At 36.4% G+C, this 26,607-nt stretch overlaps 1 long non-coding RNA gene across 1 annotated transcript; it reads left to right on the forward strand.

The window, feature by feature from the left end:
- LOC127840313 (uncharacterized) lies at nt 1-26,561 on the forward strand. Its single transcript, XR_008030517.1, has 17 exons — nt 1-155; nt 2,562-3,388; nt 4,863-5,029; nt 6,985-7,184; nt 8,026-8,099; nt 15,125-15,256; nt 15,870-15,939; nt 17,846-17,967; nt 20,940-21,101; nt 21,146-21,586; nt 21,807-21,850; nt 21,983-22,554; nt 22,599-22,774; nt 22,819-22,862; nt 22,907-22,950; nt 22,995-23,126; nt 23,303-26,561. It is a non-coding gene; the product is annotated as an uncharacterized LOC127840313 (long non-coding RNA).
- Nucleotides 26,562-26,607: the final 46 nt, after the last annotated feature.

Raw genomic sequence — 26,607 nt, forward strand, 5'->3', positions numbered from 1 at the left:
TGCTCATCACAGAAGACGACTGTCTGGTGAAAGGCTCAGCCATATCAAAGTTCAGTGATGTTGGGGGACGTTGCTGTTCCATGTCTGGGGATCGCATCATGAAGGACATTTTAGCTGACACTTACAAGGGAGAGAACTCTAGGTCTGCACCAAAAGTGAGTTGTTGACCTTAAGTAACTGTTTAATTACAAAGGATAGAACTGTAGATCTGCACAAACAGTAAGTTGTTGCCCTTAAGTTACTGTCTAATTATGTCTACCACTGTTTGTTATGCCCCCCTTCGAAGAAGAGGGGGTATTTTGCTTTGCTCATGTCGGTCGATCGGTCCGTCCACCAGGTGGTTGTCAGACAATAACTCATGAACGCTTGGGCCTAGGATCATGAAACTTCATAGGTACATTGATCATGACTCGCAGATGACCCCTATTGATTTTGAGGTCACTAGGTCAAAGGTCAAGGTCACGGTGACCTGAAATAGTAAAATGGTTTTTGAATGATAACTCAAGAACGCATACGCCTAGGATCATGAAACTTCATGGGTAGATTGATCATGACTCGCAGATGCCCCCTATTGATTTTGAGGTCACAAGGTCAAAGGTCAAGGTCACGGTGACCTGAAATAGTAAAATGGTTTCCGGATGATAACTCAAGAATGCATACGCCTAGGATCATGAAACTGCATGGGTAGATTGATCATGACTGGCAGATGACACCTATAGATTTTGAGGTCACTAGGTCAAAGGTCAAGGTCACGGTGACCCGAAATAGTAAAATGGTTTTCGGATGATAACTCAAGAACGCATATGCCTAGGATCATGAAACTTCACAGGTAGATTGATCATGACTCACAGATGACCCCTATTGATTTTGAGGTCACAAGGTCAAAGGTCAAGGTCACGGTGACACGAAATAGTAAAATGGTTTTTGGATGATAACTCAAGAACGCTTTTGCCTAGGATCATGACACTTCATAGGTACATTGATCGTGACTCACAGATGACCCATATTGATTTTCAGGTCACTAGGTCAAAGGTCAAGGTCACAGTGACAAAAAACGTATCACACAATGGCTGCCACTACAACGGACAGCCCATATTTTGTATATTTTGTATATTAAATATTGTGTTAATGTTTAATTTTGTTGATTAATACAAATATAAGCAGGACAGGGGAGGTAATACACTATTATATCTACCTATATACAGGGGAAACAAATGCAATAAGTTTAAATTTATTGTTACAGCATTTGCCTAACTGCATTTTTGTAATGCATAATACTACTACTACTACTACTACTACTACTACTAGTGCTGTTGCAGCTGCTGCTGCTGCAGCTGCTGCTGCTGCTGCTACTACTACTACTACTACTTCTACTACTACTACTACTACTACTACTACTACTACTTCTACTACTACTACTACTACTACTACTACTACTACCTCTACTACTACTACTACTACTACTACTACTACTACTACTACTGCTACTATTATTTCTTCTGCTGCTACCACCACCACCACCACCACCACCACCACCATTCACAGTGACAAAAAACGTATTCACACAATGGCTGCTACTACAACTTATGGCCCATATAGGGGGGCATGCATGTCTTACAAACAGCCCTTGTTTGTTGTTAATATGCAGGAAAGAAATGGCAAAAAATATAAATGACCCGTGCTGTGGTAAAATGGGGCTTAATGCATGTGCTCAAATTGTTATCCCATATAAGTCTGCGCAGTCCGCACAGACTAATAGGGACAACACTTTCCTCTTCAAAGGTTTTTTCTTTGAAAGGAAGTGTCCTTTTTACAAAAATCCAGTCTAGTCGGAAAGTGTCCTACCTGATTAGCTTATGTGGACGACACATGCTTATAAGGGACAAAAATTAATATTATTGATTAGCCGCATATTGGCTTATTAAATAACATCTCCGAAAGTTTAGTGAAAATGATAATTTTGAATTTACAGGTAAGTATAACATTAGCCAACAATGTTTTAATACAAAATGGTTTAAGTATGCCCCCTTCCATGTGTATATGGACAAGGCCTTCCCATACGCACAAACATTTTGACCCCTGTGACCTTGACCTTGAAGTTAGGGTCCGCGTTTAGATTTTGAAATCTGCGTTTAGGTTTCGAAAAATGCTCATGACTTCTTTGTCCCTTGAGATATAATCTTCATATTTGGTATGCATGTGTATACGGACAAGACCTTTCCATACGCACACAAATTTTGACCCCTGTGACATTGACCTTGGACTTAGGGTTCGCCTTAAGGTTTCGAAATCTGCGTTTAGGTTTCGAAAAAAGCTCATAACTTCTATCAAGCGTTTATAGGGGGCATAAGTCATCCTATGGTGACAGAGCCTCTTGTTTATATTAATGTTTGTGCTATTGATTACAAGGAACCAATCAAATCCCAGATTAGAAATTCATTAGAATAAAGTTTTGCTGTTGAAAACCTTCACATCCAATCAAAAGGCATAGTTTGTTATAGATTGTAGTATTAACATTTGTTACTAGTTCATACCACCCACTGTGCTGTTGTTGTTTTCAGGAGAGAACCAGCATTGATATCGAGTTTGACCAGGAACAGCACCAGTCTGCCTGAAGAATCCCCAGTCCAGGACGATCCTTGCCTCCCACCCCCCCCGACCCCTAGCTCCTCCACCCTGACCTCTGGCCTCAAAGGGTCATCATAGTTGAATTCAAGCGCTGTACTCAACAACCGCAATGTCTGTGTCGAGTTTTCAACACTCAAGACTGAGTAGTTTTGTTGAGCTCGAGTGCCAGAGTGGGACAGACACAATGAGTTATAGAAGTAGTTATGGTAACACTAACAGTCAGTTCCTGCCGTATGACATCACAACTAATATCACGAAGAATAAAAAGTTGATTAATTTGTTCCATTCTTTATGGGACAAACATAAATTCAGCGAGGATCGGGGAAAATCAAGGAAATTTTAACAATTGAAGTGATTAATTCACATGAGTAAGCTTTCCAAGCAGAATACTTTTGCTGTCTATAGTTTGGACAGTAGTAGATTTACAAACGCGCTTTTGATGCTGTTGCTGACAAAGAAAGGCAGTAACTACTTCATTGTGAACACCCAGGGCACGATACACCCATGGGGTTTGCCTAAAATGTGAATTCCGCCCAATATTGTAAACAAGGTGCTAAAAGTAAACACGTCCGGTTTTGTTACGTGCGCTTTGCACTCCAAGCCCAAAGCACATAGAATCAACGCCAGAAAAGGCTTAGAAAATGACAGCAGTTTCGTTGTGTGATCCAGTAAGGACTCTGAACGACATTAATGAGACCTCAAACTTGACCATAGCACTCACAGCGAGGCCATCATGTTATCTCAGCTTCTTGAGCTTCAGGTAAGACCTTACAGTGTAATTTATTTTGTTTAATTTGGGGCCGAAAGTCGGCATCATTCCTAGTCTCAATAAGTTCATACTTTTACTTAATTACTGGCTTATATTCTCAATTCAAGGTTTGCCCACAAATGTATTTGTTTAACATGTTGCAACATGGAGTTAAGTTTCTTATGCAGCTCTATAAGTTGAACCTTAGTGCAATTAATCTTGATAGCACTTAATCTCAATGTTTAAATATTTGTTAGCAAAAAACAACAACCCATGTTTCCAATTAAAATCAAAACAGCACGATTTTTTCCCATTTTGGCCCAATTCCAAACACGGTTAAAATAAACTCTGCACAGAGCTAGCCACTATAGTTCTAGCGAATTTTAAAGTCTTTTATAAAAATAACTGGCTTTATTTGCTCAGTTCATTAAGATTTATTACTATTTTGAAGTTGTTGTGTTTTAAAAAATGTTTATGTCACATATAGGGGATATGATTAATTAAAGTAGAGCCCAGATGTTTGCAAAACAATAGCACTATATTGCTTATAGGTTTGAAACTTTAAATCTAATATCTGTCCTACAAAAACGAGGACATCAAAGAAAATGAAGGAAATCAACTAATATCAATTCCATATCGCATACAGCTAATACGTTTAACCAGAATAGGTTATAGTTACTGAGTATAATGACCACTGGTAGCAAGATAGACAGACTTCACCATAGAGGGTCATCTGTATTTCTACATTTCTGGCTTATCCATCGACAAAACGTGTAATGTCAAGTACTCATACACTTACAGTACAGTCATGTATTGAACTCACAACAATTGTTTCTTATGATATGTAATACAGTTGTATTGTCTTACATTAAAGTTGTTTAGTCTCACGTATTTAAGTTATATACTATCACATTTAAAGGTGTACAATCTGACATTTTAAGTTGTGTATTGTCACATTAAGAATTGTATTGTCTCAAATTTAAAGTTGTTTAGTCTCACTTTTCAAGTCATTTACTCTCACATTTAAAGATGCACAGTCTCACATTTTAAATTGTATAGTGTCACATTTAAAGTTGTATTGTCTCACTTTTACAGTTGCTGAGAACTATGTAGTTTTACATTTTAAGTTATTTAAGTTGTAAAGTAGCGCATATAAAGTTGCATACATGCATATTTAAAGGTGCACAGTTTCACACTTCAATCTTCTTAAGTTATGCCTGTTTTTGATTAATACTACACCTTGCTACAAACTGTACTTTACCATATATTCTTCGCCGTTTCAAACCCCAAACATTTCAATTTAACGTTGGTGCGTGTAACACATTGATACAACGCTATTTTGAGTTATAATTGGTAAAAAATTAATCCTTAATATCAATTATAGACGCAATGTTTGTCACTAAAAAATCAGGTATGAAAAAAAAATGTTGCATCGCATATTCATTTGTCACTAAAATATCTGAATTTAGTTTGCTTTCCATTTCAGCAAACATTATTAGCCAACAAGATGAAAACATCATTGAAGTGAAAGTCAAAAACAATCCTGACTACCTTCGGGCACAAATACTACAACTTGCTGAAGAAATTCAGCACGAATATGTCTTGCGTCAGCCTAGCACGCCTCCTATTAACTCTTCCAACAGCGGAGCCTTGGTGAGTTTGACTTCCGTCCAAGGTTCGATGTTGCTTAGCAACAATTAGATGCTTGGTATCAACAAATTGTTCCGTACGAGTCGCTCGAACGTATACTATCTGATCCAACAGATAGAGCAGGCATTGCGAGACTGGTCTGTTAATGTGACTGACCTCGATATATTGCTTTCCAATAATGTGAACCTTATGCCTGAAGAGCAGTATGCGATTGAAGCCATTCAACAACAGTAGTCGGAAATTCCTGGGTTTGGGGTGGTGACTTTGTCGTCGGGACTCTTTCTATTGACTGGTCGCAGAGGCAGCAGCAACAAGAACAACAAGTATTATTTGAGCGATGCTCTGTGGTATGGGGCTTAATGTATGTGCTTTAAATATCTAAAATATTAACTTTATAATGCTAATTCTTAAATCTTTTCTAAAAATAAGGGATGTAGTTGATTCTTGTTCGTAATTTCATGTCATCGTCGGTTCCTCAAAAAACTCTGTTGCTCTGGTCTCTTTACCATTAGGTAACTAAATGGTAATTAAATTGAATGCGTTTAAATTCCCTTTTATTATTATTTAATTTGAGTTACAATGCTATGAGGTTACATTTTATTTACACTGATATATATCATGAATATTGCTGGGCCAAGTGTGAGGTTGAGCGATCCAATTCTGGTTTAAACCCTCAATTCTTTGCACTGACAGTTCCCAGCTTTATTTTTATATGTGTGTATGTTGTTTTGTATTAGGCTGTTTCGTATTGTTTAAGGCAATTGGTTACTTGTCTTAAATAAAGGACCAATTAATTGTATATAATGAGAATGCAATACTGCTCCAGACGCTGGAGTTTCACTTCTTTATATTAAGTGTCATCTCAGATAAGCCTGTGCAGTCTGCACATACATCAAGTCCTATTAAAGTGTCATCCCAGATTAGCCTGTGCAGACTGCACATACATAAAGACCTATTAAAGTGTCATCCCAGATTAGCCTGTGCAGACTGCACATACATCAAGTCCTATTAAAGTGTCATCCCAGATTAGCCTGTGCAGACTGCACATACATCAAGTCCTATTAAAGTGTCATCTCAGATTAGCCTGTGCAGACTGCACATACATTAAGTCATATTAAAGTGTCATCCCAGATAAGCCTGTGCAGTCTGCACATACATTAAGTCATATTAAAGTGTCATCCCAGATTAGCCTGTGCAGACTGCACATACATAAAGACCTATTAAAGTGTCATCCCAGATGAGCCGGTGCAGACTGCACATATATTAAGTTATATTAAAGTGTCATTCCAGATTAGCCTGTGCAGACTGCACATACATAAAGACCTATTAACGTGTCATCCCAGATTAGCCTGTGCAGACTGCACATACATTAAGTCCTATTAAAGTGTCATCCCATATTAGCCTGTGCAGACTGCACATATATTAAGTCCTATTAAGGTGTCATCCCAGAATATCCTGTGCAGACTGAACATACATAAAGACCTATTAAAGTGTCATCCCAGATTAGCCTGTGCAGACTGCACATACATTAAGTCCTATTAAAGTGTCATCTCAGATTAGCCTGTGCAGACTGCGCATACATTAAGTCCTATTTATCCGAGAATGAGGCTCATATAGTTCACTTAACGTCAGTCCTTTTTCTGCCTGATTGAGGAATAGTTCCTAGGATAAAATGTGAATTCTCTGATTTCAAATTTATCAAACTTGGTAAATAAATAGCAAATAAAAGTTAATCTGATATCAGTTTTAATCATAGGTCAGGGCATAGTTGTGTCCATTTTTCTGCTGAAATTTAGCCCTTGAACAACAGTTTCTCCTTGCAATTAAAAAAATCCACTTTAATTATTAAATGCTATTAAATTTAAGTAAAACAATTATTTAATGCCTTCAGCACATTATAAAATTATTATCTTCATTTATTTTCAATATTTATTTACATTGCCGAATTTTGTTTTAAGAGCTAGTTCCTAGCAATCATAGATCGGTACCCTGCTGAAAAACAGGATCTCTGGTCAGCTGGGCCCAGATGCCCAGCAACACTTCCTGGCACAGGACCTTGGGGCAAATGCTCAACATGTCCTATCTGCATGGTGAAGCCAGTCTAATTCTTGGGCTCCAAACTTTCCTGCTGTGGGGCCGAGATTACCTCATCCATAAGGTACATTGGTACTGTCATTTACCATGTATAATGTTCAGTTTTTATGCCCCCGGTAGGGTGGCATATAGCAGTTGAACTGTCAGTCAGTCAGTCTGTCCGTCCGTCCGAAAACTTTAACATTGGCCATAACTTTTGCAAAATTGAAGCTAGCAACTTGATATTTGACATGCACGTGTATCTCATGAAGCTGCACATTTTGAGTGGTGGAAGGTCAAGGTCATCCTCTAAGGTCAAAAGTCAAAAAATACAATCCAAGGGAAGAAATAAGCTTAAAAAGGGAGATAATTTCTAAACCTGCCAAATGATATATTGAAATTTTATTTCAAAATAGCACAATAGGGGGCATTGTGTATCTGACGAACACATCTCTTGTTTACTTCAAATTTCAATTTAAATAGTTTGTGCATTTTATATATTAATAAATCTATATCATGGCTGCTAACTTAATAAAATCATCATGTTATCGTTAATATTCATAATTGCCTTGAAATGGCAAAGGGGGGTGCATAATGATTTGTCCTTGTCTGTTGTAATTCTGTCCATTCTTCCTTATGTCCTTCCCACCTTTTTGCTGTTGAACTGAACTGAATAAATATTGGTTTCAGATGGATGAAAAATGTTTGCTTCTAGTGTACAGTATATAGTAGTCTATGTTTGTATGAAGTGTTTAGTGTATATATCATTTGTATCAAGAGTTTTCAAACATAATGTATTTCTTTTTTTACTCAAACAAACTTGATTTACATCCAATGTAATTGATGACATTTCAGAATGCATTGAATTATTTGGTTTACAGAGACACATTTCTAGGATGCACTAAGGTCCTTTTATCTGTTCACAGAGGCCTTATACTCACAAGTTCAGGCCCAGAGAACGATGTTCCCCAACTACAACACAACCAGTACGTCTCATTAGGTAAGTCCTCTTCCCATCGCAAAAGGGGTCACTGCGGCATTGCCTAATACTTCAGATGGAATCAAGTTTTAACAAATAACGTTAAACCCTATGCAAACTGAGGTTTCTGCTCTTCAATTAATTGACCAGTTTATCTTATCTAAGTTTAAGGGTTCAGCCACAAACTATTGTATTGTATATAATCATGTGAAGAAAATGCATTAGGTTCAAGCTTGAACTCAAGCTCAAATTTGTATTTTAAATTGAACATCTATAGCTACCATTTGAATTGTTTTCAATTATGGAACATTTAGAATGATTTAGAGCATAATCAATTCCATATGTATTTTAAGTAACTGGAAATCAAAAAACCTTATATGTAACGAATTTTCTCTAAAGCAATTTAAATGTTATATTATTGAAAACAAGGCAAATTCATCATTTGTTTTTAATTTCATTCACGAGATACAAAATTATGTCTTTTTTATGCCAACCTCAGCATTGTTGGGTTACTTTTGTCTATGGCAAAGTGAGTTCAATATTTACACCAAGCTATTAATCAAAAATTAAAACAGAAACAACAACGCGTTAAAAGGATTAGATATAACAGATTATGTTCACTTTGTGTTGTAATTATCAGAGTAATAGAAGCTTTAAAAACAGATATGAGCCTTGCGCTGGGAAACGGGTTGAATGCGTAAAGAGTTTGACTCCAATCAGAGACACCACATACAAATTGGATTTGGCTAAGAACATATTTCTTTAAAACAAAAATTCTATAAAAGTGGAAAGTTTTGTCCCTGATTGGCCTGGTTATTCTTGAAGGTTCATGTATAATAGAACAACCAGCAGCAGCTGCATGTTGGCTGTTGGGCAGTTGGCATCCACTATTACATCTGCTCACTATTTCAAGGCAATTTAAGTTGATTCATTATGAAAGTTGTCAATAATGTTTGTGGGCAGAATTTTACTTCATGATTTATACTTGCCTGACAGAAATATACAGAAGGATATTTTTCCCGATTAAACATCAACAATCCGCTAAAAATAACCATCACGAGATCTATTCTCATCATCACGTCAGGCTTTTTCCGCTCCATTTTGGGAAAACGCCCACACTGGAATTTTGGGAATTTCGCGTCGTGAAAACCTCCTTTATATACCATGCGTAAACCCCGTTAGTCAGTTTTATTTCCAGCGCCGTGTTAACATTGCTCTTTTAGTAACTTGTTATGTGGAAATTGGACCTATTTTTACCGTTTATAGTGATTTACGGATTTATTTTCTTGAATTTTTCAACATTATTCTTTCGGGAATAATTGGCATTATGGCTAATGCAGCTTTGTTGCCGGTAGAAGCTGAATTATCAAGTGGAGAACACGAAGATAACAGGTCAGTACGGTCAGTACGTAGCTACTCGAGTAAGAAAGGGAAATCTGGTACCCCTAGAGCCAGCCAGGCTGATTTTGAGAATTTGCGCAGAAATGTCAGCGAAATGGACAAGCGGTTTTGTTCTCTATACTCGAAACTTGATAAATTGATGTCAGTTGTGTTGGATACTGCTGGTTCAGCCAGGCAGAGACCAAGTAACTTGAACACTGTGCCTGGGGTGTCCAGAGCTGATACAGTGGTTCGCATACCTACAAATAGCATTCCGCCAGATATTTTGGGGCAGGAAGAAGACACTTTGTCTATTCAGCCTAGTAGACAGGAGAGACCGGACTTACTGGGTGATGACGATGATTCTAGCCATACGTTGTTGAATGGCAGTGATGATAGCGATGAAGAGAACAATGCACGGTTTACAAAATACTCTACCAAGACACAAAGTTTGTTGCGGGATATGTTTGGAGAAGACGCAACAACAAAATCAGATAAATGTAAAGAAGGAATTTCTCTAGACAAAGCGCAGTGTGATGTCTTGAAAGAATCGTTGCGAGCTGAAAAACCAGTGCGTATTTCAGCTTTCAAAGATGCTTATCGCACTTCATTCCAAGTGCCAGCGTCAGCAGAGGAAATGTTGAGTGTGCCTAGCCTAGAAGCAATTGTTAGCAGTCTGTTGCTTAAGAGATTTGGTTCTAAAGCCACAATGAAGTCACAACATTTAGTGTCACAACCTTTGCGTGATATTGAGAAGTTGGCATTCCAAGGGCAGCATGCAGCTAGGATGGGCATTATTGTGAATTTGTACATGCAACAAGCCCTAGGAAATTTGTTGCAAACATTATCTAGTAAAGAAGCAAATCTTGACAGTGCTGTACAATGTGTACGTGATATTTTTGCCTTATCCCATGAAGGCGTTTTTGGTCCGGGTTTAGAACAAACATTAAAGGATCGAGTTGAAATCAACAAACAAATTGCAGACCTTTTGCCCGAGGTTGATAGGAGGGGAAAGCGTAGGTCAATATCCACACCTGAACAGCCGTGGAAACGTGCACGGTTTGGAGATGAACATAGGAACCAGAACTACCGTTCCTTCAACAATTATGGTGGTGCTGTTAAGCAGCAGTACAAGCCGGCTACAGCAACTGCGTCTTACCCACGGTTTCCAAAGACCTCGATGAAATCCACCTCTACGGTAGGTAGCAATTTTCGAGGTAAATATACAAAAAAATGATATGCTTTTGATCAATCCCGAGATACCGGTAGGGGGCAGGCTGAAAAATTTTGTAAACAACTGGGAACAGATAACAACAGATCAATGGGTTTTGTCAATCATTCGAGATGGTTACATAATTGAGTTTCAAAACATTCCAAAATTCAACGGCATTATCCAAACAAAATTATCTCAAAACAATATGTCTATTCTGCAACAGGAGATAGACTCTTTATTAAAAAAAGAGGCAATAGAACCAGTATATCAAAACCTGAATCAAGGTTTTTACAGCACATTTTTCCTTGTTCCCAAGAAAACGGGGGGAATGAGACCAGTTATCAATTTAAAACCCCTCAACCGGTATCTACGGACAATACACTTCAAAATGGAAACACTAAAGTCAGTTCTCAATTTAGTTCAAAAAGGCGATTATGCAATATCTCTCGATCTGATGGATGCCTATCTACATTTGCCTATATTTCCAAAGCACAGAATGTTTCTCAGATTTTGTGTACAGAATCAAGTCTATCAATTTCGAGCTATGGCTTTTGGGCCCAAAGTTGCACCAAGAACATTTACAAAATGTGTGACAGTAATTGCAGCGTATCTACGGCAACAAAGTCTAAGGTTGGCAGTGTATCTGGACGATTGGCTAGGTCTAAATGCAACCAGATTAGGCATTCTCCAGGATCGAGAGAAATTGATAAATCTGCTTGTAAATTTGGGTTTTATAATAAACATAAAAAAATCTCAGTTGGATCCAAAACAAAAAATTACATATATAGGCAGTGTGTTAGATCTCAAACAAGGCATGGTGTACCCTACACAGGAAAGGAAAAACAAAATAATGATAGCAGTAAAGAACATCCTTTCCAAAGAATTGTCAACTGCCAAAGAGTATCTACATCTCCTAGGTCTGTTGGCGTCGTGTGTAGAAATAATTCAGTTTGCACGCATTCATATGAGGCCAACTGTATTTATTGTTCTTTTGGAAACCAAGTTCCAAAGATCTAACATATCAGATCCCTTTACAATGTCATTTAGTTCTACATCTGAATTGGTGGTTACTCCCAGCCAACATTTCAAGGGGCAGGTCTTTTTAGTCCCCAGTAGTAACAAAGACATTGCAAACAGATGCAAGCACATATGCTTGGGGTGCTTGCTTGGGAAATTTGATAACACAAGGTTGTTGGTCCCCATTAGAGAAACAGAGACATATCAATTGCCTAGAAATGGAAGCGGTTTTTCATCAATGTCTCATTTTCTTCCACAATTGAAAAATCAAGTTGTTCTAATTCGATCAGACAATACAACGGTTGTTCAATATCTGAACAAACAAGGGGGAACACGTTCAACATATCTATGTATGATAACATGGACAATTTGGCAGTTAGCAATAAAAGAGAATATTCAAATCAAAGCAGCTCATATTGCGGGGAAACTGAATGTTCTTACCCGATCAGTTATCAAGAATTCAAATTCAACCAACAGAATGGACTTTGAACAAATATGTAGTACATCAACTTTTTCAAATTTGGGGGTTTCCGTTAATAGACCTGTTTGCATCACATCTGAACAAACAGACACAGATATTTTGTTCATGGATTCCTCATCCAACAGCTTTGGCATTGGATGCGTTGACAATTTCATGGGAAGGGATGTTCGCCTATGCATTTCCCCCGATTTGCCTTATTCCGAGAGTGCTACAGTACATACAACAATTCAAATGCACAATAATTCTAAAAGCCCCATTTTGGCCCAGACGCCATTGGTATCCACAATTATTACAACTAGCCATAGCTCATCCAATAAAATTACCAGAAAATCCAAACCTGTTGTGCCAACCTCAATCTCAAATTCTTCATCCGAATCCAGGGGTGTTCCAATTAGTGGCATGGTTGTTATCGACAGACACCTTGCAACAACAGGGTTTTCAGAAAAAGCTAGAAAATTACTTAGATCCATTTGGCGGTCAGGCACACAAGCTGATTATAATGCCAAGTATAAACGATTCTGTAGCTGGTGTGCACAAAGGAAAATTAATCCATTTGAAGCAACTATAATCCAGTGTGCGGACTTTTTAGCAGACTTTTTTCATGATGGATTGCAATATCGTACAATTTCTGGCTATAGGTCAATGCTGTCTGCAATTTTACCACCTGTGGGAGAAAGACCCATAGGGCAACATCCACATATAATAAGAATATTAAAGGGTGTATTTAATGAGCGTCCTCCTGTATGTAGACTAGCTCCAGAATGGGACCTCCATGTTGTTCTTAAAGCTTTACAAAAATATCCCTTTGAACCAATGGCTAAAACAACACTTAAATATGTTACTTACAATACAATTTTTCTTGTAGCAATCACAACGTTTCGCAGGGTTGGAGACCTACAAGCGTTAAAATTGGGAGAAGGTGCAGTTACAGTTCAGAAACAAGGCATAACTTTCTTACGTCAAGGTTTTGCTAAACAAGATCGACCTTCTCATCTAGCTCCAAAGATTTTTGTGCCATGTTTTAAAGATAATAAGTTACTTGATCCAAAGCGGGAAATAACATGGTATTTAAAGAAAACAGAACCTTTTCGAGTTAAAGACAATAAGGATGAAACAGCATTGTTTTTTAGTATCAATAGTCCTCATAGGAAGGTGTCGAAACAAACTTTAAGTTCCTGGATTGTCAAGGTCATACGCCTGGCTTATGAAGATAAAAGTATGAAAGTTAAAGCCCATTCAACTAGAGCAATTGGCCCTTCTTGGGCACTTTTTAATGGTGCTTCAATGAATTCCATTCTGGAGGCAGCAGATTGGTCTAGAGAAAGCACATTTATGAAATTTTATCTCAAAGATGTAAATACATCAGTGTTACAATGATGGTTATAATGGGATAAAGAAATCCTTTTAAAAAAAAAAAATTGAACAATGATCATGGAATAAGAGTTCCAAGGAATAAATTGAAGAAACAGTTTATTTCCGTCGGATTGTGTTGGAGAGACATTGAATTTTACTGAAATTCATATATTTGTATTGTTACCAAGTAGGTAAAGTCATTGGGTGTAAATACTTCATTTGGTGTTATGAAGAACAGTATCCAGTAGATACTTTTTAGTCTTCTAAGAAGAATTTAGAAGACGTGACAGATACTGAGGATATACACTGAAAATACAACCACAACCGAGGTTAGTATTGCTTTGTAATCTATCCTTATGTATATTTCTGTCAGGCAAGTATAAATCATGAAGTAAAATTATTAAATTTTGACAAGAATTTGAATTTTAAGAATGGATTTATACTTGCCTGACATATTACCACCCACCTCCCCAATATGTATTTTCGGTGATGATTTGTCGCCGAAATAAAACTGACTAACGGGGTTTACGCATGGTATATAAAGGAGGTTCCGATCACGTGATGATGAGAATAGATCACGTGATGGTTATTTTTAGCGGATTGTTGATGTTTAATCGGGAATAATATCCTTATGTATATTTCTGTCAGGCAAGTATAAATCCATTCTTAAAATTCAAATTCTTGTCAAAATTTAATAATTTTGTGTACAAGTTTAGTAACAAGCCAGATTCTCTGTACTTGTTTAATGAAGAAAAAATGACGGGTAAACATGTGTGCCAATGTACTCACGATCAATGTAAACCAGTCTTCTAACTGGGTGTATTTTGTTGGCATTCTCGTTCTTAATTTATTTTTGTGTATGAACTGCCTAAAAAAATGCGACTTGTCTGAGCATAAATGCCATCAGAATTTATGCAATCGGCGTAATTTTCCTGACAGTTTATACAGTTTTAAGTGTGCTGTCACATTGCAAAACCGTGTTATATTGTCTTGAATAGTTTATGGACTGTGTGGATGCTGTATTTTTAAATCTTTTTCTATAAATAAGGAATGTAGTGGACACTTGTTAATAGTTTCATTCCATTGTTCCTCAAAAAGTTGTAACTCTGTTGCTCTGGTATCTCAACACCATTGAGTAATTAAATGGTAATTAAATTGAATGCGTTTTAATTCCCTTTTATTATTGTTAAATTTGAGTTACAATGCTATGAGGTTAAATTTCATTTACACTTGGATGTATTATGAATATTGCTGGGCCTAGTGTGAGGTTGAGCGCTCCAAAACCCGTTAAAACCCCAATGCTTTGCATTGACTGTTCCAAGGCGGTGACCCCAGCTTTATTCTTATTTGTGTTTATGTTGATTTGTATTGTGCTGTTTTGTACTGTTTGGGCAATCGGTCACTTTCCTTAAATAAAGGACCTACTAATTGTTTATAATAATAATTCAATACTACTCCAGCAGCTGGAGTTTCACTCCTTTATACTGTGTCTAATGTAATGTCAAATGGTAACTTGTTGTCAAGGTTGGACCTTACAGTAAATATAAGAATGACCTTCTGATTATGCAACTAGATATTCACTTCGTTGATATTTGATTTCAGAGGACACCCTTCCTGAAAACCTTGCTGGGTGCGACTGCGCCATATGTGACCCTTCAGTGAAATGAGATTCCAGGCGGAATGTCAAACCGGTACTACTCCGGTCTCCAGCAATAGCCTCAGCCTTGGACGCAGGTTCATGATGCACCCATGGCCTTACTTATTTCTGAACATCTCAATCTCAAAGCAATTGATGTGAATTAATGATAATAACCCTCCACAAACCACGTTTTGGAGAGGGTATATTGGAGTCAATTTTCTTTAAGTTGTTTAGTCAAAGTGGCATTTTTTGCATATATTATAAAAAGATTTGTATCAAATCTAAATTTCTCAAAGGATTAAATTGGAACTTAAATTGTGTTAAACCATTGAACAGTAAGTGATAAGTGGTGATTTTGTTGCATGCAAAGCCCCATCGTTTCATTGGCCAAGTCACTCTTTTACCCAGTATTATTTTACTTTCAGTATCTCACTATAATGGGAAATCAGAAGATATGAAACTTATATTCTAATCAGGGTTTTAACTAACATTTTGCCCACAGTTGCGCTGTAACCTATATGCAATTCTCGGTTATAACTAATATTGTGTGATTGTGTCCACAGTTTTCGCAAAGTTGTTTGAATAGTAGTGTCTAAAAACAAATAAAGCATAGTCACCTGCATCCCTTGTAATCAATCATGTTCATGAAGGAGCCATTGTGAAATATTATGTTGCATTTTGACAAATTGCCAAGCATATGTCTTTTAGCTTATCGTGTTAAGTGTTTGGCAGTACCAAGCCTAGTCGACGCAGCAGCAAAAACAACAGTAGCAGTCTAGTAAGCTGTCTTACATGTTTGAGCTACCTAGTTGTAGCAGTTTTCAGCAACGTTGTCACAATATGGATTGTTTTAATAAAACCTAATGGAGTTATAGAGCATAATTACTGATTCTCGTGTAAGATCGTACTTTTATAACGCACTTTCATCAACAACACTGATGCATATGCATGACAGCTGATACAAGTATAAATGCACAAACTAAAGTATGAATTTCTTTATAATTTAATTTATTCGCAAACATTAGTTTCAAAACATATTTAAGCATATCAATATTTGTATGCCCCCCTTCGAAGAAGAGGGGGTATATTGCTTTGCACATGTCGGTCGGTCCGTCCACCAGGTGGTTTCCGGATGATAACTCAAGAATGCTTGGGCCTAGGATCATGAAACTTCATTGGTAGGTTAATCATGACTCGCAGATGACCCCTATTGATTTTGAGGTCACTAGGTCAAAGGTCAAGGTCACGGTGACCCGAAATAGTAAAATGGTTTCCGGATGATAACTCAAGAACGAATACGCCTAAGATCATGAAACTTCATAGGTAGATTGATCATGACTCGCAGATGACCCCTATTGATTTTGAGGTCACTAGGTCAAAGGTCAAGGTCACGGTGACCCAAAATAGTAAAATGGTTTTTGGATGATAACTCAAGAACGCATACGCCTAGGATCATGAAACTTGATAAATGTAAACCCTGTAAATTCAAGTTATTTCAAAATAAAACACAAGTAAATTACTTTAAACTGTTCTCACGTTAGTTTTTGTTATTGTACTGAAACATAAAAAAGTGTTGCATTTGGTAAATCTTCATATATGAATAACACTTTTTCTAGAACAAGTATATTTAAACCCTTTCTTGTTAACCCGCCACGTGTATTTTATGCCCCAATTCAAAGAAGAGGGGGTATATTGTTTTGCGGGATGTTTGCTGGTCTGTCTTTCGTGTTTTGGTAGACCAGTTGATTTCCTATAACTAACTCATCAACAAATTGATCTATTGGCTTCATACTTCACATGTGCATTGGTCTTGGACAGTAGATGACCTCTATTGAAATTGGGGTCACTGTTTCAAAGGTCAAGGTCACTGTCACAATAATTGTGAAAATCATCTGATCAATAACTCGTCAGCAAATTGACCAATAGGCGTGATACTTCATATATGCATTTGCCTAGGACAGTAGATGACCCCTATCGAAAATGGGGTCACTAGGTCAAAGATCAATGCCACAATACATGTGAAAATCCTTTCCGATCAATCAATCGTCAACAAATTGACCTATTTGCTCGATACTTCACATGTACATTGACCATGGACGGTAGATGTGCCCTATTGAAATTGGGGTCTCTAGGCTAAAGGTCAAAGTCACTGTCACAAAAAGTGTGAGAATCGTTTCCAATGAATAACAAATTTACCAATTGACTTTAGACCTCACATTTACATCGGTCTTAGACAGTAGATGATGTCTATTGAAATTTGGGTCACTAGTTCAAAGGTCAAGGTCACTGTGACATTATGTGTTAAATTGGTATCAATTCGATATGTCATCAAGGCATTGAGTGATGTGTGTCAAGGCTCTGTTTTGGGAGGCATCTGTCTCCGCGGAGCTCTTGTTTTTATTAAAACATTCTTTAAATAAAGTTTTGTGATAAACCAAAATGATCTAATGTTCTCTCTCTCTATTGATTTTAGCCTCAATGCATTGAATGCATTCACAGTTTCAACATGCTTTACAACTCTAGAACATCGCTTTAGTTAAATCTTTTGACATTACCTTGTTGATATGATAGGTCGAGGCACTGACAAACGTTTTGTTGGGTTGAAATCAGTTGGGGTTGTCCTTGAAAACGCTAGTATTGCCGTGAATTTGTTTTGTTTGATGCATGATTTACTTTTATTCCAGAAAACCTGGGTTGCAGAGCAATGAGTATGTCCCATGAGCATTTGCAGTCATCGTCTCCAGATTATGAGTTTCCCATGCTACACAACCCTCAGTCTATGAACATCATGCAGAGCGAACCTTGGGTTAGTTTTCCTTTTTCATGGCCTTACTTTCAGAGATTGGTGGGTGCATGTAGATTTAACCTTGTGTGTCAATACATTATTCAATCCAGCTGTGGGTTTTTTTGGTCGTGTGTGAGCTAGTCTGTCGGTCGGTCGGTCCGTCGGTCGGTCCGTATTAAGTGTCCGCTTTCTAATTCAAGTTGTTTTCATCCGATCTTCACCAAACTTGGTCAGATGATGTCTAGGTCAAGTTCGAATGTGGGTCATGCCAGGTCAAAACTAGGTCACGGGGTCACTAAGTGCGTTTTGAAAATTGAGCATGGTGTCTAGTACTTTTTAAAAATTAAGCATGGTGTCCGCTCTCTTATTCAAGTAGTTTTCTTTTTTTATTCCATTTTTAGCTCGACTATTATATATGAAAAATATATTGTGGAGCTATCCTACTCACCCCGGTGTCGGCGTTTCCATTAGCGTGCAAATGTTAACGTTTTCGTACTACCCCAATTATTTTCCCTTGATATATTGCTTTCATATTTTGCAATACGACACATGTACAAAGAAATGTTTTATTGCGTCATACGCGTCATGTAAAAATCGTGCTTTCCGTGGACTTTCTGATAAATGGCAAAAATTTAAGTGATTCTCTGTTAAGTATACTGCGTTAGCACGTAAATAAATCGTTAGGATTATTTAATTTATTATTCGTACACGTACAGAAACAACAGAAACATTAAACATAAACAAAGATCTTTTTATTTATCAAGCATGTATAGCATATAATAAACGATAACACTGTCAATGTTTATACAATACACGATACATACAAAACATTAACAGGTAATTCATCTATTCGCTATGAAATGTGAAATATTCCGTCATCTTTCTCTGCTTGCACGAGTCTCTGGCTGCGCAGTATACTAGTTGTGCGCAGTTTATTTCACAGCCGCTCCTTTCATATGGACAAACTGCAATCAAATCAAAGTAAAAATGTTTAAATCGTTTTGAATATCTTTAATTTGATAATTATTCCACTTGCACTTACCTTATTGAAAATAGCGCACTGAGCCGCTCTGATAGAGAATACATGTGATAAACACTGACTCGCAAGTTTTCACACCTTTATTGACCTTTATTGACATTACACAAGAAATTAACACCAGTTAGCTTTCTCGTGTCGTTTAACTTCTAATCAATTAAAAACGATTAAAATCGGTTAAACGGACGGATAAAGCAAGCAGGCTGTGATCGCCGCCATCTTTGAATTTTCTGAAAATACATGAAGATGCATAACATTGGTTTGAATCAGAAATGGAAGGTTGGAGAAAAAACGGGATCCAAGGACCCCCCCGCGTTATATTGGACACAGCGTTATAACGGACCGCACTATATTGGAGTTACAGTGTACTTGTTTACCAACATGACCCAAACCTATAAACAAGAGCAGACAACTGTATCAAGCATTTCGACAGAAATATTGCCCCTTATATACTTAGAATGTATTATTGATAAATCTATGTTAAAGTTTGCGTACTACCCCAAGTGCTTTATATACCATTTTGCAAGCTTTTGTATTTTTGTTATTTCGTAAATTTTCGTATTTCGTAAAAATCTGAAAAATGACCATTAATTGTAACGCGTGATGTTGCATCTTTATAAAATAGCATTACCCACTGTAAGGTGTGCTCACTAAATCCGAAATGGTGAGGCATTTAAACATAAGCCCATGATCCATACTGTCGAAGGCTTTATTATATCGGAAAAAATAGGAGACCGTTTTCGTTACTTTCATCCATTAGTTCAATAATTTCATGCAAAAGTCTTACATTTTCGCCATTATATCTTCCTTTGATAAATCCTGTTTGATTTACACTGGTTATATTATTTAAATGAGGTTTTATACGATTGGCAATGGATTTTGTAGCTATTTTGTAATCAACGTTAAGAAGCGAGATGGGCCTCCAGTTATCGATCATCAAAAGGGTGTCCTTTCCGGTCTTAGGTAGTAAAGTAATTATGCTCTGTTTTTGCAATTCTGTTAGATGATTGGTGTCTAAAGAATAGTTAAGAGAATTGACGACATATTGCTTAATATAATTCCAAAATATTTTGTAAAATTCTGCAGATATGCCATCTGATCCTGGACTTTTATTGTTTTTCATGTCTAGCAGTGCTTTAGCGCATTCATACTCTGATAGGTATCTTTGTTCATTTTGCATTTGTTCTGGGTTTATTTTATTGCAGATATTGGTATGGAAACGTTCATGATGTTTATATCTATATTGTTGTCTTTTTTATAAAGATTCTCATATAATTTGGCAGTGTTTTAATATTTCGTTTTGATCACGTATTACGGCATTATTATTAGTTTTTAGTTGTTCAAGTAGTTTTCATCAGAGCTTCACCAAACTTTGTCAGAAGTTGTAGCTATATGATGTTTAGTTCAAGTTCGAACATGGGCCTTGCCGGGTCAAAAACTAGGTCACAGGGTCACTTAGTGCGTTTTAAACATTGAGCATGGTGTGCGCTTTTTTTGTGAAGACAACATGCAAAATAACCTGTGTCAATGCGGCATGTGGGGGTATTGTCACGTCCGTGACAAAGCTTTAGTATTGGTTCATTTATTTTATAGTAGTGAAGTTTTCAGTCAAAAGTAAAATGTGGTTGCATCGGTTGCCTTTTGCCTACCTCACACATACATCTCAGTAAAACTCTTCTCCAGCACGTTTTATTTGCTATTGGCTAGTTGGCCCTTTCTTATTGTTATAAATGATAAGGTGATATTTTTCCAATGGAAGAAATGTATGTTTCTCGAATATCAACCCATATTTCCTGATTGATGATGAGATTTATAGTTAGTTGGTAATAAAGTGGTTATGATTAACTTTAAATGTAACTCAATGTATAAAAGTGCTATTCTTGTTCTTGTTTATCATCCGTAACACACATACAATGAACAACTGACATAAACTGTTATGAATCTTTCTTTTTTTCAGACGTCCCTTGACGAAATCAAACCAGCAAATCAGACGGACAGCCTATTGCTACCGTTGTTATCATATTAACCCCATACCGAAGAAGCTCAGAGATATAAATGCTGTTTAATATGTGCTAGTCTCAACATACCCCGTGTCTGGTGTGAACATGTACAATTGAAGGTCTCTACATACCCCATGTCTGGTGTGAACATGTACAATTGGAGGTCTCTACATACCCCATGTCTGGTGTGAACATGTACAATCGAAGGTCTCTACATACCCCATGTCTGGTGTGAACATGTACAATTGAAGGTCTCTTCATACCCCATGTCTGGTGTGAACATGTACAATTGAAGGTCTCAACATACCCCATGTCTGGTGTGAACATGTACAATTGAAGGTCTCTACAATACTCCATGTCTGGTGTGAACATGTACAATTGAAGGTCTCTACATACCCCATGTCTGGTGTGAACATGTACAATTGAAGGTCTCTACATACCCCATGTCTGGTGTGAACATGTACAATTGAAGGTCTCTACATACCCCATGTCTGGTGTGAACATGTACAATTGAAGGTCTCTACATACCTCATGTCTGGTGTGAACATGTACAATTGAAGGTCTCTACATACCTCATGTCTGGTGTGAACATGTACAATTGAAGGTCTCTACATACCCCATGTCTGGTGAAAACATGTACAATTGAAGATCTCTACATTCCTCATGTCTGGTGTGAACATGTACAATTGAAGGTCTCTACATACCCCATGTCTGGTGTGGACATGTACCATTGAATGTCTCCACATACTCCATATCTGGTGTGAACATGTACAATTGAAGGTCTTTACATACCCCATGTCTGGTGTGAACATGTACAATTGAAGGTCTCTACATACCCCATGTCTGATGTGAACATGTACAATTGAAGGTCTCTACATACCCCATGTCTGGTGTGAACATGTAAAATTGAAGGTCTGTACATACCCCATGTCTGATGTGAACATGTACAATTGAAGGTCTCTTCATACCTCATGTCTGGTGTGAACATGTACAATTGAAGGTCTCTACATACCCCATGTCTGGTGTGAACATGTACAATTGAAGGTCTCTACATTCCTCATGTCTGGTGTGAACATGTACAATTGAAGGTCTCTACATACCCCATGTCTGATGTGAACATGTACAATTGAAGGTCTCTACATACCCCATGTCTGGTGTGAACATGTACAATTGAAGGTCTCTACATACTCCATGTCTGGTGTGAACATGTACAATTGAAGGTCTCTACATACCCCATGTCTGGTGTGAACATGTACAATTGAAGGTCTCTACATACCCCATGTCTGGTGTGAACATGTACAATTGAAGGTCTCTACATACTCCATGTCTGGTGTGAACATGTACAATTGAAGGTCTCTACATACCCCATGTCTGATGTGAACATGTACAATTGAAGGTCTCTACATACTCCATGTCTGGTGTGAACATGTACAATTGAAGGTCTCTACATACTCCATGTCTGGTGTGAACATGTACAATTGAAGGTCTCTACATACCCCATGTCTGGTGTGAACATGTACAATTGAAGGTCTCTACATACCCCATGTCTGATGTGAACATGTACAATTGAAGGTTTCTACATACTCCATGTCTGGTGTGAACATGTACAATTGAAGGTCTCTACATACCTCATGTCTGGTGTGAACATGTACAATTGAAGGTCTCTACATACCCCATGTCTGATGTGAACATGTACAATTGAAGGTCTCTACATACTCCATGTCTGGTGTGAACATGTACAATTGAAGGTCTCTACATACTCCATGTCTGGTGTGAACATGTACAATTGAAGGTCTGTACATACCCCATGTCTGGTGTGAACATGTACAATTGAAGGTCTCTACATACCCCATGTCTGGTGTGAACATGTACAATTGAAGGTCTCTACATTCCTCATGTCTGGTGTGAACATGTACAATTGAAGGTCTCTACATACCCCATGTCTGATGTGAACATGTACAATTGAAGGTCTCTACATACTCCATGTCTGGTGTGAACATGTACAATTGAAGGTCTCTACATACCCCATGTCTGGTGTGAACATGTACAATTGAAGGTCTCTGCATACCCCATGTCTGGTGTGAACATGTACAATTGAAGGTCTCTACATACCCCATGTCTGGTGTGAACATGTAAAATTGAAGGTCTGTACATACCCCATGTCTGGTGTGAACATGTACAATTGAAGGTCTCTACATACCCCATGTCTGGTGTGAACATGTACAATTGAAGGTCTCTATGTACCCCATGTCTGATGAAAACATGTACAATTGAAGGTCTCTACATACCTCATGTCTGGTGTGAACATTTACAATTGAAGGTCTCTGCATACCCCATGTATGGTGTGAACATGTACAATTGAATGTCTCATCTTTGAAATTGGGACACGTGGAAAATTAGTGACTTGATTCAGACAGAAATCGCATATTGACAAATCACAACAAAAAATGGAAAGCCAGACAGTCTTGTGGCCAGCAATGTTTTTATGTGACCATCCAAGTTGTGTTCAAAGAAAAACAATAGTTCATGTTTTATTGGAACTATGATGCTGTCAGTCATTTTATGGTGTAGGCTTTAAATAACTATATTTAAATATAATAAGATAAAGATTACTTGATAAAAGCAATAATGTAAAAAAGTATTTTAAGCGCAAAATTTACAAGTCTATCCAATTACTGTGTCTGTATTATGACATTTTATTTTGGAAATGTTAAGGAAAATTTAATGTTAGTAAATATATGTCTATGAATGTTGATTTTTACATTTGTCAAAGCTGTTTAAAGGATGCTGGTAACTTTAACAAAATTTAAAGAAATGCATCATTTTCATGTAATGAGACATGCTTCAGTTTTTGTGTGTCTTAACTTGTAATATAGAGGTGGTAGTTACAAAAATTGTTTAGCCAGATGGAGAATGTTTATGCTATGGCTTTGATACTCTAAAAGTGTGCCCATTGGTGTCAGGTTTTTATCAAGAATATTGTTTATTGTCTAACTATTTCTTGAAAATATTGATTAGTTTTAGACAAAATCATTTAATCTTCCTTAAATTGTATATTCTGTATTTACGACCAGTTATTTTTGTTTATTTTTTATTTATTTGCATGAATATGATTTAAGAATGACTTTTGTGTTGCTTAAAATGCTTTGTTTGTTTTGAAACTGAGTATTTAAAAACGAAAATATGAGGTGTAGGAATAATGGCCAAAGTTATGATAATTATATTTTTTGTTTTTGTAAAGTTTAGTATGCTTTATATGTTTATGTATACATTTAGACGTCCAGATTAACTTGACCAATAATTCGTGATCACTGTATATATTGGTCAGTACATTTTTCACTTGTATATAGAGCGATTGCGAAATGATTGTATTTGCAATGTAAATCATGTGTTTATTGTTGCCATTTTGATTTTCGCTGTTAACATTTATTTGTATTAACAATTTTCATCATGTACATCTTTTAGGTGCCAGATAATTAAAAAAAAAACATCGCTTGTGGGAATGCTCATTTGACACTTTCTAAATGATACAGAACAACACATTCTGAAGAGACAAATATCCTTTAGACAATAGGAACATCTTGTCACTAGTATATGTAATGCCTTTCACTAAATAAAATTAAGCAACTATTGAAAGATTGGTTTAACTTTATTTTGCATTATCTTAAGAAAAATTAATATATTCAACTTGGAAATCGGTCAATTGCAAATCAAGCGAGAGTGATGAATATTTGTACGAAAGATAAAGGGATGTTTTTGCTTGAAAAAAAGTTGTATCCCTTGTAAGATAATGATTCTGTTCATCTCTCAACATAAGAAGTGCATTAATACAGCTTTTAAAAATATGACACACTTAATACTCAGCCATCAGTTTGTATTAGGGTTTTTTGGAATACTTACTTAACTAATATACGTCTGTTCAATGAATTAATAGTTATGGTACAATATGATACTCCTTGTTAAAAAACATGTGTAATAAAAATATAATGGCATTTATTCGAAATCATAAAATTTAGTTTTCCATACAATGCTTACAGCTTTGCAATTGCGACGATAAAGTAAATGTTCTGCTCAAAATGTCTGTCAAAGACATGTGTATATTGTAGCAATCATATTGTACTAGTATTTATATTATACATGATAATAATTGACTTATGGCTGATGATAGCGGCAGTTTACTAGTTGTGTAACAGTTTGTTTCACTCGATCATCAGACCATATTTCCTTAAACATTTGATTTGTTTATATTGAACATTAATTGAATGCATGAAACATTGTTGTTCTGTTGCTTAAGAGCTAAAAATAGCTTGATGTTTGTTAATTGTGTGAAATGTTTCAAATGAATCATATTGATACATAGAAAATAAAATTACATTTTGCGTTAATTTGAATGCATATCAAACAATTGTTACCATGCAAGCATGTTTGTATTGAACTTAATTGATACTTTGAGATGCAATTTTTACAATAATGTATAAATATTTTCATCTATTCCAAATGAACATTTTGCATTCTTAAATATAGGGTTTATATATACTTTATAGAAACTTATTAAATGCATTATATAAATTGATTGTGTACATCATATTGATTAAAGACTCTTATTTATTGCACAGTTGTGTGTGCATATGTCTGACTTATGTCTTCATAGTCCTTAAAGTTAAATTACTGTAAATAGTATCAGGGACCTATACAAACAATTGTTTGTATAGGTCCCTGATAGTATTTTAATAATGTTAAAATATTTATCTAAACTATAACCTTAAATTACTGTAAATAGTATTTTAATAATGTTAAAATATTTATCTAAACTATAACCAGGTTATGTGTTAAATTAAGTGTCATACATCTGCATTGTCTAGCTAATTGAAGTGTTTATATTCTCGCCTACATGCAGTGTATGGTTTAGACAAAGCACATTACACAACTCATGTTGTTTTATCCATCATTACTAACCAGTGTTTAGTCCGTAGAGGTTAACGTATACTAAATATTTCGGTTGTGCAATGCTATGCTCTCTAAATAAATCATTTAACACCATTTATTGATTTTTTATGTGGGCACTTAAATTCCCATGACTTTATTTGTGAATATTTCTTTGAATGTGCGGTAGGGAAAACATTGTTTGCTTGAAGGTTTAGAAACTTAATGTTGACATCTTGAAAGATGGCAGAAAACATTATACTGCAGAGTAGCTGTGAAAAGATGTATGTTGAACAATGTAAGACAGAACTGCACGCAAGATATGTCATGCATTCGATATGCATGAACTATCTTTTTTAATTAATTTGGATCGGAATTATCTTTAAGAAATGGTATGGTGATGAGGGTCTCTATTTGCAAAATGTTGCATTTATTTTGTGTACAAGTTATTGCTTAATCATTGAATTTGTTATGGAAATAATATAGTTTATGTGACTTAAAGAGATATACATGTTTATGTTAGTGATGTGTTTTTGCTGATCCAAGTCTGTTCCTGCACACTATTTAAAGTAGATAACTACAAGTTATCTCATTTAAATGGGAATAGTGTTGTACTGTGGAAAAGTGTTGCGAGTTCAAATAAAAATACTATGAACCGTTGTATTAGTACTATATTGGCTCCCCTATTGAAACTATGGCACA

This window comes from Dreissena polymorpha, chromosome 8, assembly GCF_020536995.1.
Source record: "Dreissena polymorpha isolate Duluth1 chromosome 8, UMN_Dpol_1.0, whole genome shotgun sequence".
Classification (NCBI taxonomy): domain Eukaryota; kingdom Metazoa; phylum Mollusca; class Bivalvia; order Myida; family Dreissenidae; genus Dreissena; species Dreissena polymorpha.